Source organism: Phaenicophaeus curvirostris, chromosome 13 (genome assembly GCF_032191515.1).
Source record: "Phaenicophaeus curvirostris isolate KB17595 chromosome 13, BPBGC_Pcur_1.0, whole genome shotgun sequence".
NCBI lineage: Eukaryota > Metazoa > Chordata > Aves > Cuculiformes > Cuculidae > Phaenicophaeus > Phaenicophaeus curvirostris.
Genome location: NC_091404.1, coordinates 976,941 through 991,737, shown reverse-complemented (window position 1 = coordinate 991,737; position 14,797 = coordinate 976,941). Strand labels below are relative to the sequence as shown.

The 14,797-nt window shown below is 48.9% G+C and overlaps 1 protein-coding gene across 1 annotated transcript in view; it reads right to left on the bottom strand.

The window, feature by feature from the left end:
- MID2 (midline 2) overlaps nt 1-14,797 on the bottom strand; it is a 118,197-nt gene that overhangs the window by 75,909 nt on the left and 27,491 nt on the right. The window lies entirely within an intron of this gene.

The following is a 14,797-nucleotide window of genomic DNA, read 5'->3' as shown; positions in this document are numbered from 1 at the left end:
ACTTATCTCACCCCCCTCACAGGAAAACATTTCTTCCCAAGATCTCATCTCAATCTCCCCCCTTTCAGCCCAAAATAGTTGCCCCTTGTCCTATTCCTGCACTCCATGATCAAGAGCTCCTCCTCAGCTTTCCTGGAGCACCTTTCAGTCCTGGAAGCTGCACTAAGGTCTCCCCGAAGCCTTCCTTTCTCCATCACTTCTCTGGAAACAATGCAGCTGCAATTCTCGGCCCATGCCCAACAGTCACCAACAGCTGTATCTACTTCATCGGCTCTCTCTATGAAAAACACACCCACCACAGTCTCCATTTCAGTGTCTGAGAGCACATCTGGGAGAATACAATGAAAGCCATCACAAATTTCCTTATCTATTATCTGTACCCCTTGAACACGAAAATAGCCTGCCTATGTCCTTGCCTTGCACATTAAAAACCAAGCCAGGACATTCACATTGAAAACAGGGTTCCTAAAATAGGTACCCCTTGGTGAAAGCTGCTTGGCACCATCTCTAAGCGTCTTTCAACTTTCCAGCCTGCTTGGCTTCCAACCGAAAATCCAAGTGTCAGGAGTTTCTTGTAAGAAAAGCGTTCCTGTCTCAAGCTAGGTGGGGCTGAAAGTAAATTCAGACTTTTTAAACTCTCAAGGCTTTAACCTAGTCATTGGTCTCATAACATGTTTGCGTTCCCCAGATGCTCCTACAGGGCTCAGGGCTTCCCCAAGACTCTTGCCCAGTTTTACAGCTGCAGATACCATCAGAGAAAATCCAGGCTTAAATTTTGAAGCTCAAAGAGGGGAGATCGAGATGAGACCTTAGGAATAAATGTTTTTCTGTGAGGGTGGGGAGGTTGCCCAGCACAGTGGTGGCTGCCCCATCCCTGGAGGTGTTCAAGGCCAGGTTGTATGGGCCTTGGAGCCCCTGATCCAGTGGGAGGTGTCCCTGCCCATGGCAGGGGATGGAACTGGAAGAGCTTTAAGGTCCCTTCCAACCCAAACCAATCTATGATTCTAAGTACCAGGAGAACTTCAGGCAGGATGTAATTCCTTCCTTGGGAGGTCAAAGAGGGGTCGTGTGTTTTTGATGTTTTACATTATAGGCTGGATTTTTATGGATCACTCCACCCAAGGAGCTGCAGTGGGCGTATCCATCAGGCTCTTTTGCCTCGTGATCTTCATTTTCAAGTCATCATCATCATATTAAAATATAAACAAATAAATAAATAGACAGACAAAGCCCAAGAGCACACACTGAAAGATAAACCATGCACGTTTTCTTTTAGATGCTGGATGTTTGTCTCCCAAAAGCCCCTTAGAGCATGAAGGAAGGAATATGGATTTGTTGCTTTGGCACATCCCGCGTGACACACACCTTTGTGCACGTGATTTTCTGAGCCTTTCCCATACACTGGAGATCCCTGTAAGAGTGAAAAGGGCTTGAGCATGCTCACAAAGGTTCGGCTGCATTTCAGGCTGATTTTGAAACACAAGACACTCAAATCTCGGCTCCTCGCAAGCAGGTGGGTCTTGAAAGTCATAGCAGTGAGCACTTAGCTGGGGGACACTGGGGAGCCTCCACTCTTTGTCCTACAGCTAGCTGGGCAAGGACACAACAAGCAGCGCCAGAAGCACTGTGCTTCCTTTGAGCTATGTGTTTCCATCCCTGAAGGGAGGGGTATTGGCACACCAAGGAGGAGAGGAAAGCCAGGCCAGTTGCTTTTCACATCGCAGCATGGGTGAGGCTTCAGAGCCTCCCTCCGAGGAGCACAGCCAACCAAGTTACTGTGAACACGGGTCTGTCCTCAGTTTCAGAGAGGGCGTCAGAAGGGCAATACTTGGTGGAGATGACAGGATGCAATCGAGTAATTCAACAGCCTTCATGGGTGAAAAAGGCATTTCATACTTGCAGCATCCCATCCTGCTCACTGGCCACCGTGGCCACCTGCAGATCTGGCCAGCAAGCTGGAGCACATTCTGCTTACAGCTGCTTGGAGCTCTCCCTGCCCCTGTCTCCAGGGCACAATTAATGAAGCAGCGCTTGCAGCAGGCTGACAGGATTAGGCACTGTGATGCACTGATTGGACCTGTGCGGAGCAGGGCTGCACTAGTTATTCCTCCCAAGAACACTTTTTGGGCAGGTTCCCATCAAAGCAAAATGCACTCCCAAATCAACCAAATAACAGGAAGGCAACAGGCTGGAGCAGAACAGACACATAATCCACGCCTTCGATCGAGAGATGATGAGAAATATCTCTGCTATTCAAGTCTGAGACTCTTTTTGCTCCAAGCACCAAAGTCAAGGACATCAATCTATGCCTCAAAGCCAGCACATTGGCTCCCCAGCTCCTGAAGTCACAAGGTTCACACAGACACTTCAGACATCTGAAGGCAGCCCTAATCCTGCTGCATACGGCCAGAGCACCATCACAAGAGAAAGGCAGGTCAGGAGGAGTGACCGTCTCATTAGTTTAATTAGTAAGCAGGAATTCACTCTCTGTGCAAAATCCAGTGCTGTCACCCAGCCTGGTTGCACAGCCCATGGTGATGCTTCCACCTCGTGACACAGATGCTGCACGTTAGACATTGGCAGCTGAGAAGCTGTGTGCTGACACTGCACATCATATAGCATCACATGCCCAGGGAGATGGTGGAGTCCCCATCCCTGGGGGTGTTTAAAAGGCAGGCAGATGAGATGCTCATGGATCTGGTTTAGTAGTGGACAGGTATGGTTGGACTCAACGATCTCAAAGGTCTTTTCCAACCAAACCTTTCCACGATTCTCTGATTATCCAGTCCGGACAAGGACAGGGCTCTCCAGTTTTTACGCATGTGGCCTCTGAGGAGGCCAGTCAGGAGCTTGGAAATAATATTAGAGGTGCAAAAACTTGTTCATCTGGAATCTAGCTCCAGAGATTCTGGGGACACGCCTCTGCTTTCTTCATCACAGACATACCTGTTTGTAGATAAAGATCAAAACAAGGTGGGCCGATCTTCAGAGACTCATAAAAACATTTAGGCTGTAAAAGACCTTTAAGGCCAAGTGAATGGCTACAGCATCCATCGTGAGCCAGAGACTGCCAGCTCCATGGGACATGCTCAGCTCCACAGCGGATAACACGCACCTTCCAGCCATGGCTGGGTCTCCCTGGAAACAAAAGGCTGAGAAGTAGAAAGCCCAAAGCAGGAGCCAGGACCCTCCAGGTATCCAGCCTGCAGCTGGCTGGAAGGACAGAGCAATTACAGAATCATGGAGTGGCTTGGGTTTGAAGGGACGTTAAAGCCCATCCAGTTTCAACCCCCCGCCATGGGCAGAGATACCTCCCATGGGCAGGGACATTTCCCACTTGATCGGGTTGCTCAAAGCCGCATCCTACTTGGTCTCAACCCCACACATCCCTCATCTCAAGGTCCCAAGATCCATTTCCACCCCCTAGACTGGCAGATTTTTATCAGCAGATGAACCATTGTACATCAATGTCTATAAAAGGGCACACTGAATGCACACTGATAGGGTATTCAAAGCAGGTTTTTTAAAATAGCATGTCAGCCGTCATGGTAAAATCACTTAATAACACCTGCAAGCCAATTTAGGGGTCTAATGTGATAATAATAGCAATATTCAGCATCTCAGAGCATGACTTCAAGCCTGGTAAGGAATTCATATGACGCTTGCCCCAGCGCACGCAACCGCTTCTCCAAATTACTTAAAGATCCTGAACGTTGCTGGGACGCATTTTCCAAGCATGAGTACACACTGCGAATAGCTGAGCACAGGCCTAAGGAGAGCCTCTGCATTCCCAATTGCACACGGAGCATAATTAACTGAGCTAGGCTAATTCACACTCTTGAATATTCATTACACCCATCATGCAATATATCCTGAATATTAAACAACAGCTACTCAGGGCAGGAATATTAATTTTCTAGCAACGCTGCTGATTGTTTCATTGAGGCAGCTGAGGGGAGACCTTATTGCTCTCTAGAAATACCTAAAAGGAGGTTGCAGAGAGGTACGTCTTGGTCTCTTCTCCGAAGTGATAGGTGATAGGACAAGAAGGAATGGCCTCAAGCCACACCAGGGGAAGTTTAGATTGGCCAGTAAGAAAAATTTCTTCACAGAAAAGGTTCTCAAGCACTGGGGATGTCCATGGGGCAGTGGTGTCATCCAGTCTTGCCCCAGGCAGTGGTAGAGTCTCCGTCCCTGGAGGGCTTCAAAAACCGTGTAGCCATGGCACTTGGGGACATGGTTTAGTAGGCATAGTGGGGTTGGGCTGACAGGTGGAATGGATGAACTGAGAGAGCTTTTCCAACCTGAATGATTCTATAATTCTATGAATGCAAGAAATCACAGAATCATTTGGTTGGAAAAGACCTCCGAGGTCATTGAGTCCAACCATCCCTGTCCACTACTGAGATCTTCGTCTGCCCGGCTTTTAAATACCTTCAAGGATGGAGACTCCACCACTGCCCTGGGCAGCTGTTCCAGTGTCTGAGAAGAAAATTGCCTGAGAAAATTTCAGTGAAGAAATTTTCCTTAATATCCAATCTAAACCTCCGCTGGTGTAACCTGAGGCCATTTCCTCTCACCCCATCCCTTGTTCCTTGGGAGCAGAGCCCAGCACCCACCTCACCCCAACCTTCTTTTCAGGAGCTGCAGAGAGCGATGAGGTCTCCCCTTAGTCTCCTCTTCTTCAGCCTAAACAGCCCTAGTTCCCTCAGCTGCTCCCAGAACCCCTGTGCTCCAGCCCCTTCCCCAGCTGCGTTCCCCTTCTCTGGACGCACCCCAGCCCTTCAATGTCTTTTTTGTAGTGAGGGGTCCAACACAGAAAGGGAGCAAGAAGCAGCAAATGGACCCAAGCACCCCAAAGAAGAGCTTCCAGGAGACAGGCCACACGGCAATGCCATGAAGCTGGCAGAGCATCACCTCCCATGCAGGGAATCCTCCACCACTGGAGCCTCCCCATGGGATCTGGAGTTTCACTGACTTTTTCTATTTCAAATAACCTATTCATTAAGAATTGAAAGAGCTGAAGTTCAGATCAGACTCTTATAAACACCACAAAGCAGAAGCCTTGAAAGGCAAATGACTTGCAGTTGTTTTAGGAAACAGAAGCACCTGTTCTGGGAAGGAAACAGTGCACAAGAGGGTAAGTTTTCCCTGAAAGAGTTTAGATTGCAGAGAAACAGTGGGAGAACATGGAGAGAAAAAACAGAACTAAATGGAAGTTTAGAAACTGCAAAAGATAACACAGATTTGAGGCATCCAGAGAGATGTTATAAAGACAACTATAGCATAAAAGTATCTGTATTGTTAACAAAACTGTTGACAGAGGGGAAAAAACACATATCTGTTAAACCACATGGCATGCGAAGGGTAGAACAAAGATCAGGTTTGATGGGAACATAAATTGGCTTGAAAGACTACAGGCTCAGGAACTGGCAGAGATTTGTTTATGCTGGAAAGTAGCATTAAATATTAGATCTCAGAGTTTATTCCCCTTCTCCAGAAATAGCACTGCGAACCCAACTGCTAAACCTCTCATCTCGGGCATAAGCCTGTTTGATGGACACCATACCAGCTGAAGAGCCCAGCAAAAGCCACAGTGGGGCTTTGCAGATGTTTCAGACCTCTTTTTTTTTTGCCATGTTTGAACACATTAATTCAGGTGCAGAGCATCCACCTCCTCACGGAGTTGTGCAAAAGAGCATTAGGAGGAAAACTCACTGGTGAAACCAACAGAGCGGTATCTCCCAAACTCAACACTGAGTCAAGGTTGCCAGATCATTGATTGATGGGAGCCCCAGCTTGCCTCTATCTGCTGCACAAGGCTCCTCTGCAACCCACTTGCCTTCTCATGGCAAGGCCGGGGGACCAAGGCACCAGCACCTCCAGTGCTCCCAGGGAGGCGGCCACAGCCATGTCAGAGGCAATGATGAGGTCCCAGCACTGACCTGGGACACCACAAAAAGCACAGCTCCCGAGCAGGACGTGTGCTGCTGCCTAACATGTTCCTGCTTGTTTCCATGTCTCACTCTTTCCAGAGCCCAGGGATACACCCCTCTCCAGGGGAGGGGGAACTAGAGACTTCTTTTCTCTGCAGACTTCTCTTGGCAGTCTTCAAGCTCCAAGGACCATGACATAAACAAGAAAACATTCACAAAGGACAATCCCTGGAGCTGTTCAAGGCCAGGTTGGACGAGGCTTTGAGCAACCTGATCCAATGGGAGGTGTCCCTGCCCATGGCAGGGGTTGGAACTGGATGGGCTTTGAGGTCCCTTCCGACCCAAACCATTCCATGATTCTATGATAAACCTCAGGTTCTTGCTGCAGTCAGAAAAGCCCTTCCCTTGCAATGCACCCCAGCTCCTCCACCACCATTTTGAGCAGGAAATTATGTACTTCCAGTGCTTGCGTTTCCCTCTCAGTCCTGACCAGAGTGGGCAGGAGCCTTTAGCAGCACCTCAACACAAATTAGTCTCGCCTAACTAATCACCATGCAAGGGTCAATCATGATAAGGCATAAAATTAAGCAAGAATTTAATACCTAACGATCTGGAGCTGCTGTACTTGTACAACTTGACATGCTTATAAATTCTTCGTTTCTAATTTACCAGTACACCTTCTGCCAAAATAATTCCCCATTCCCCTTTGGTAAGTTGGATGCATTTTTGCTTCTGGTTACCAGAAATTATGTTACCAAAAGAATCATAGAATGGTTTGGGAGAACAGACAAGCACCCACCACAGCCTCTGGCAGGTCACAGAGCAGGCACCTTGATCTCCATAGAATCATAGAAATATTTGGTTGGAAAAGACCTTTGAGATCACTGAGTCCAACAACCCCTATCCACTACTGAACCATCCCTGAGCACCTTGTCTGCCTCTCTTCTAAACACATCCAGGGATGGGGACTCCACCACTGCCCCGGGCAGCTGTTCCAGTGTCTCAGAACCCTGTCAGCAAAGGAATAATTCCTAATATCCAGTCTAAACCTCCCCTGGCACAACTTGAGGCCATTTCCTCTCACCCTATCCCTTGTTCCTTGGAACAAGAGCCTAGCACCCACCTCACCCCAACCTCCTTTCTGGGAGCTGCAGAGAGTGATAAGGTCTCCCATCAGCCTCCTCTTCTCCAGGCTAAACAGCTCCAGGGCCCTCAGCTGCTCCTTATAACATTTCTTCTCCAACTCTGTTCCCCTCCTCCAGACACACCCCAGTGCCTCAACGTCCTTTTTGTAGTGAGGGGCCGAATACTGAACACAGCCGGGGAGAGGAGGTGGGCAGGAGGAAGGCATAGACTTGCCTGCACTGCTCCTGCTACTGTTGTAGGCAAGATCAAACAGTGTCTGAGCCAGGGCTGTGGCCAAGGCAGGGGCCAAATTCCCTGCTGCCAGCACAGCCAGGGGCTGCTGCAACTGTAGGTGACCCCCTGTCACCCTAGCAGGGTCCCCCAGCAGCAGTGAGATTCCAACTCCCACAACAAACCTGGTCTGGAGCAAGCCTCAGCTGGGTTTGCATTTCCTTCTCTAAGTGGAGAAGCAGCAAAAGCATCTCTGCATCTGGTTAAGAGTGAAGGAGCCGACAGCTACAATGCAACCTGAGCCTCCCATATTTTTGCTGGTGACAGCCCCCCATGTTCTGTGTAGGAGGCACAGCAGTCACAATTGTAACCTCATTCTCAGCTAACTCTTCTTTGTGTCTAGGAAACACATATATATGTATTAAAAATGCAGTTTAGCCCCACGGCAATATGGTAAACTATAAATTAAGCTGCAATCACAGTGACTCACACAGCGCAAGTGAGAACACGTTCACAAGTCCCAAGGCAAAGTCCTATAGTGCAGTGTGAAGGAAGGCTTTTTCCTCATTTTTCTACCCCACCACTCTCTCAAGAGCCTTGCAATAACTCTCAGCTTCCAGCAGACAACTTGTCTAGCGCAGGGCGTGGGTTTTTATTTTAAATAATCTCAAGTCCCACTCCCAGAAACCCACAGGAGGCAGCATGCCTATCAGAAGCGTTACAGCAGACAGGCTTTCCACCTGCCTTGCCGTTCTTCTTTTAGCAAAGAGAGGATATCAAAGTGGTACAAAACACATCTTGTTTGGTTGGTTGGTTTGAATTTCCAGCCTGACACTCAACAGCAAAGAGAGAGCCTCTTTTGAAGGGAAACTAGAAGATGGAGACTCACAGAACCATAGAATGGTTTGGGTTGAAAGGGACCTCAAAGTCTATCTAGTTCCATGGGCAGGGGCATCTCACACTGGATCAGGGGCTCCAAGCCCCATCTAACCTGGCCTCGAACACCTCCAGGGATGGGGCAGCTACCACTGCTCTGGGCAACCTGGGCCAGGGCCTCCCCACCCTCACAGCAAAACATTTCTGCCTAAAATCTCATCTCAATCTCCCCTCTTGCAGCTCAAAACTGTCCCTCTCGTCCTATCCCTGCACTCCCCGATCCACAGCCCCTCCCCAGCTTCCCTGGAGCCCCTTTCAGTACTGGGACAGAGAAACAAAGGACCGCAGCAAATGATTAAGGCAAAATCCTTTCCCTGAGACCTGCATTCACCACAAATCATTGACAGGAGAAGCCAGCCAGACTCCCCAGTCAAAGCCTTTCTTGCGGTGCTCCCTCTCTTGCCAACAGTCGCTGGGCAGTGTAGCCTTGTGCCTGTCTCCGGCACGGTGGCAGCCACCGCCGGCGTGGGCAGGACTTGGGGCAGGGAAGCGCTCTCCAGAGAGAAGCATAATTGCCACTTTCAAAGCAATCTGAATTTATAATCGGTCAAGATTTTACTCAGCAGATAATGTGCTGCTGTCCTAGGCGCTCACTTTATCTAGGTCAAACCATTAGTTCTGCTCTTAATCTACATACATTTTTAATTTGATCTTTAATGTTGATTTTCAGCTGGCAAGAGACAAGCTGACGGACTTCTTTGCCACTGATTGCATTCAAAATCTCAATCCTTCCTGAACAAACAGAGAGGGAAAACAGGCACCAAAATCCTCATGCACTTTGACTACTCATAGCCAAGCTCATGCACCAGGAGGGCCCACACTGTCCATTATAGAATTGTCAAGGTTGGGAAAGACCTCTCAGCTTATCCAGTCCAACCATAAGCCCAACCCCACCATGTCTACTAAACCATGTCCCAAAGCACCACATCTACATGTTTTTTTGAACCCCTCTAGGGATGTAGACTCCACCACTGCCCTGGGCAGCCTCTACCAGTGCTTCGCCAACTCCTTCAGTAAAGAATATTTTCCTAGTATCCTGTCTAAGCCTCCCCTGGCACAACTTGAGGCCATTTCCTCTTGCCCTGTCACTTGTTACCTGGGAGAAGAGCCTAGCAACCACCTTGCTCCAACTTCCTTTTAGGTAGTTGTAGAGAGCAATAAGGTCACCCCTCAGGTTCTCTGCATCCAGCTAGGGAAGCAGAGGTCAACACTGTCAACAAGCAAGTCTGGTCTGTACTGCTGCCAGATGCTTCACCACCACAAGGGCACCCCAGCACGGTAGGTCTGCTAGTCCAAGGCTGCACAAAGACATGCCAAGCAGCACACACCCCAAAAGACACACTCAGATGGCAGCTCAGGACCTCCAAGCGCATACGCCAGAAGACTTTCGTGCAGCCAGCAACATTTGAGGTGGACCACAAGAGGACAAGACATACAAAGATGCCTTCAAACACACAACGTTAACTGAAGTCCACTTTCTGAAGGTACCACCCCGTACTTCTCCGAGCCAAGTGGATGCTGCATTCACTTGCCCTGCACAGACATAATTATAAGTCAAATGAATCCTCACACAGCAGCATGCCAAGTTGCTGCCTAAAGAGCCCAGCACATTCTTTCTCTCAAGGCTCTGGCCGAGCAGGCCAGCTTGAAAGAAAGAGACACTCCTACACTCTTAGCAGGGTAAATATGAATGCGATTGCCACCTTGCCTGGTGAGGGAGAAGGGAAGAAGCACTTCTTTTTGTACCCATCACAGCTGTAAATAAACAAAAAGCTGCAGCACAAGGTAGGCACTTCTTGTGGTTGAAGAGAAGCGTCTGTCGGCACAGCAGCACACATGAATATTTCAGCACAGGTCTCAGCCCTGCGGGTCATGCTGCAGCAGGACCTGCTCAAATAGGTCGCTGTTAGCAAACGCCAAAACCTCAAAGTGAGCAGAAAGCACAGGTGCAATTCCAATCCTTGAAAAGCATTGTGCCATTCACTTGCCCTCCCTCAGTGTCTCCGCGCATCACCCGCTTGCCCATCCTCACCCACACCACTTGCCTGGCAAGATCCTGCCACTAAGCATTTCACCTCCCACACCTGCAGTTCTCCAGGCGCTTAAGTGTGGTGCTGGGAAACAGTCACTCTATTATGAAGCACTTTCCTACCCAAAGAGCTCTTTTTCCCTTCCCCTGTGGTCTCTGTAGCTGCCAACCCATGACGTGGAGCCTTACCAGAGAAACAGGATGCTGCCATATCCATCCCAGCATCCCAGCTTTGGAAAGCCCCCCGCCATGCTCCCACTCCAGGCAGTAACCTCAGCACTTCAACCTCCACCTCATCCTGCCTGGCATTCCGGGCGGTTTCCTCTTAAATTCAGATGCTCCCTGACCTGGGCTCCCATTTTACAACACGGGCTGGGCTGTGAGTCCCTGCAAAGCAGAAGGTTGCTGGGAAACCCTCTCTGTCCAGCTTAAAAACAGATGGATGCTTTCGCTGCAGAAGAATCTATCGACATTGGATGGCCAGGGTTGAAAATAATTGTGGTTTATGGGTATTGCCAGCATCATCCCTGGTGTTTGCAATGTTTCTGCCAGCAGCTGTTTGAGCTAGCGGATGACGGCCAACGGCTGAAGTGCAGTGTATGGCAAATGGAGCTGCTTTTATGGACGAGCCAGCTCATAGGCTTGAGAGAACTGGGTGCTCGGGAAAACTGCTCACTTTATAATATAAACAAGTGGAGTTGAAGATGCACAAAATAAAAAGCCATAATGTGCATTAAAAGGGATCAAAGACGGTTACTAAAGCACCTTGAGGTAGTACAACACTGGTAGAGCATTAGAACAGACTACCCAGGGCAGTGGTGGAGTCTCCATCCCCAGAGGGGCTCAAAAAACATGTAGCCATGGCACTTCGGCACATGGCTTAGCAGGAACAGTGGGGCTGGGCTCACGATTGGACTGGATGAGCTGAGAGATCTTCTCCAATCTTAATGATTCTATGACTGTAAGAGCATGATATGGACAGATCATTGCCGAGCCTCCATGGGAAAGCCATGCTGCAGGCACACATAAGTTTCTGATATCTAACAAAGGGCAAGATAAGCACCAGGGGATGGTTTAGGGTTTAGACACAACAGTTTGGTTTTCAGGCATTAAGCTCTTCCGCAGAGGAAAAGAAAAGAAATCCCCCACCAAAGATTTTTGTGGAAAGCACAGCCCTTTTGACAGAATGAAGTTACTCGGTTCAAAACCCAATTTTCCATCAAAGAAACCAAGTTGAAAGGCGTTTCCAGCTCGCTCTAGTTACAGGATCAAAGCCAGAGATTAAGAGCAACTGCAAAGTGCTTCATGCCCAAGTGTACCACGGCTCTTCAAGAATAGGCTGGCTGCAACGTAACTCACTGATGAACGACTTGAAGTGAGAAAGGAAGGGGCAGAGCCTCGCGGTTCAGCACAGGGGACCTGGAGCAGAGCTGGGGGCAAGGCAGTTGTAGGAGGGAGGTTCCCAAGTGGCAACATTCCCCCAGTGCTCCCATCCCTGTGCGCTTTTAATGATTTCATAGAATCATAGAATGGTTTGGGTTGGAAAGGACTTCAAAGCCCATTGAGTTCCATGCCTCTGCCATGGGCAGGGACACCTCTCACTGGATCAGAGTGCCCAAAGCCCCATCCAACCTGGCATTGGCCACCTTCAGGGATGGGGCCGCCACCACTTCTCTGGGCAAGTATTTAAAGTATTTCAGATACTTGCAAGGGCTACAAGCATTGCCAGTGTGTGCATTGCAGCCAGAACCATAGACTGAGGCTGTACAAGGAAGACTACACAAAATACTAATGCAAATATTGACTCTGCTGCTAAAGCTCAGCATTGACCCCATACAATTCTTGCAGTGGGGGCAGAAAAAATGCCATCCAAGCCGAAGCACAGCCAGAGGCAGGGATTACAGACACCAAACAGAGGTCCTCTCTCCATGGGAGAAAAGCCACCTCTGCCACAGGGGGCAAAGCCATCACAGCCCCTCTCCCCGGCTGCCCCATTCAGCTACAGCTCCTGCAGCTGAACAGGGAGTTGGGCAGGACCAATAGCAGAGAAAGAATGCTTCTAGCAGAGCTTCCTTCCTAATCCAAAATCACTTAAGACTGTTATTTAAAAGAAAAAAAAACCCCAGTGTTCTGGCAACCTGCAAAATTTGGCTGGTTGGAGAAGCAATTCTGGTTGTCAAGGGTTTTTGTTTGCAGATGAATTTGCCTGGTGAGCTGACACAGGCAGAATTGGGAGGAAAATATTAAAGGGGCTTTAATTTCTGTTCCTCGCGTTTTATTACGTGCAAATATACATGGTCATTTCTTGCAAAGGTTTCCAATTTGCTAATTGAGACATTTCCTCATGGAAAAAGAATGTCCTGGACTAAGGACTGGGCTGCTGGCACTGCTCCCCGCTGGGGGAAGCTTAGGTGAGTGTGATGCGAAAACAAGACAGGCATAGCAAGATCTTAAGGTAAATACCAGCCACCACGGCCCCCAAATGCTTCGCGGGTGCGCATCGCACTGATACCATTTGGCAGCAGCTACTGAAAGCAAGACCTGGTGTCTGGAACCAGGGAGAGACAAAAATCAAGTACAGGATTTCCTACAGCATGTTCTTCCTGCAGATGGTTAAGTCACATCGCTGGGCAAGTCACACTGGGTTCAGGAGGTTTTGGTGGATGAGAAGATCAACTTGAACCAGCAACGCGTACTTGCAGCCCAGAAACCAACCACGTCCTGGGCTGCATCCCAAGCAGTGGAACCAGCAGGGTGAGGGAGGGGATTCTGCCCTTCTGCTCTGCTCTGGTGAGACCAAACCTGGATCTTAGGAAGAAATGTGAGGGTGGGGAGGCCCTGGCTGAGGTTTCCCAGAGCAGTGGTGGTTGCCTCATCCCTGGAGGGGTTCAAGGCCAGGCTGGATGGGGCTTTGAGCAACCAGATCCAGTGGGAGGTGTCCTTGCCCAAGGCAGGGGGTGGGACTGGATGGGCTTTGAGGTCCTTACCCAACCCAAAGCATTCCATGATTCTACGAGTTTTGGAGAAGGGCAGGTGGGAAACCCTTCGAGGAAACCGGACATTTAGAAAGGTTTCTTTCCAGGCATCAGTTAGCTTTAAAAAAAAGGAGGAAAAAAAATAACCTGGCCTCCACATTAAAAAAAGGCTCCGTTTTTCCTAAAGTGATAGAAGTATTTTATCTGCCCTCAGAAAACACAAGAGCGGACAGATCGATTTTGTTCAAACAATTAACACAACAAAAAGCTAAGGAAAGCACTTTGGGGTCAGAACAAGCCCAGAGCATTAAAAGGGAGAAAGGACCAAGGAAGAAGGAGCTGGGAACACATGAGGAGCATTATAAAGGGGATATGCTGCCACCTTTACAGCCTCACAGGTGTGACCTCTAACACGACTGGCTATATTTTTGTTTAATATTAATAAAAGAAGGAATTAAAACCATTTTGCAGACTCGTGCAGAATGTACAGGGGATGGAGAGATATTTCTGACTTCATACAGGTCAAACATCATCCATAAGGGTCCACATAACATCCAGAACAGCCACAGTCACTGCGTAAAAATTAACCTTCCAAGTAGTCCAGAGGGATCCCTGGAGTTCTTTCCTACCTCAAGTGCAGAACAACAGTAATTCAGTTCAGATCGATACGTGCTATGAGTGAAGGGGGCTGGAAAGTGATTGCCCACTTCTGATGCCTCAGCTTGGGGGAAATTAAGATGGAAAACGTGGGCTGTCATAGATAAGTGGCTTCCCACCATAGGAGCTCCATGCTGCTGGAAACTCCGGTCTTGACAGGAAACAGGTGGAAGGAGATCTCAGGAAACAAGACCATGGGAGGGATATTCAGAAGCTTCCAAATACCAGTCAGCCTCCAACCACCTTCTCTGCAGGACAGCCCCCTCCTTTGGTGTGGTCCCTCTGAGACAGAGGCTGCCAAGGCCAGCTGCTCCAGGAATGGCATCTGCAAAGACCTGAAGTGCTGAGATCTCACAGGAGGATGAAGGACAGGGGAGCCTGGGGCACTTGGGGACCAGAGGGTAGCTCCATCCCTGCCTCAGAACCACAGAATGGTTTGGGTTGGGAAAGAACTTTGAAGACCATCTAGTCCAACTCCCCTGCTTTGAGCAGACACACTTTCACCAGATGAAGTTGCTCCAAGCCCTGTCCAACCTGACCTTGAACAATTTCAGGGATGGGGCATCCATAACTTCTCTGGGAAGCCTGTGCCAGTGTCTTATCACCCTCATCAAAAATCATTTCTCCCTTATGTCCAAGCTAAACCTTCCCTTGTTCGCTTTAAAACCATTACCCCTTTTCCTGTCTCTACAAGCACTGGTAAAAAGTGTCTCTCTGCCTTTCCCTATATGTGAAAAGCCTGCAATAAGGTCTCCCTGCAGCCTTCTCTTCTCCAGGCTGAACAACCCAAACTCTCTCAGCATTTCTTCCTATCAGAGGTGCTACAGCTCTCCAGCCATTTCCATGGCCTCCTTGGGAGATGTTCCACAAGGTCCATGTACTCCTTGTGCTGAGGACCCCAGAGCTGG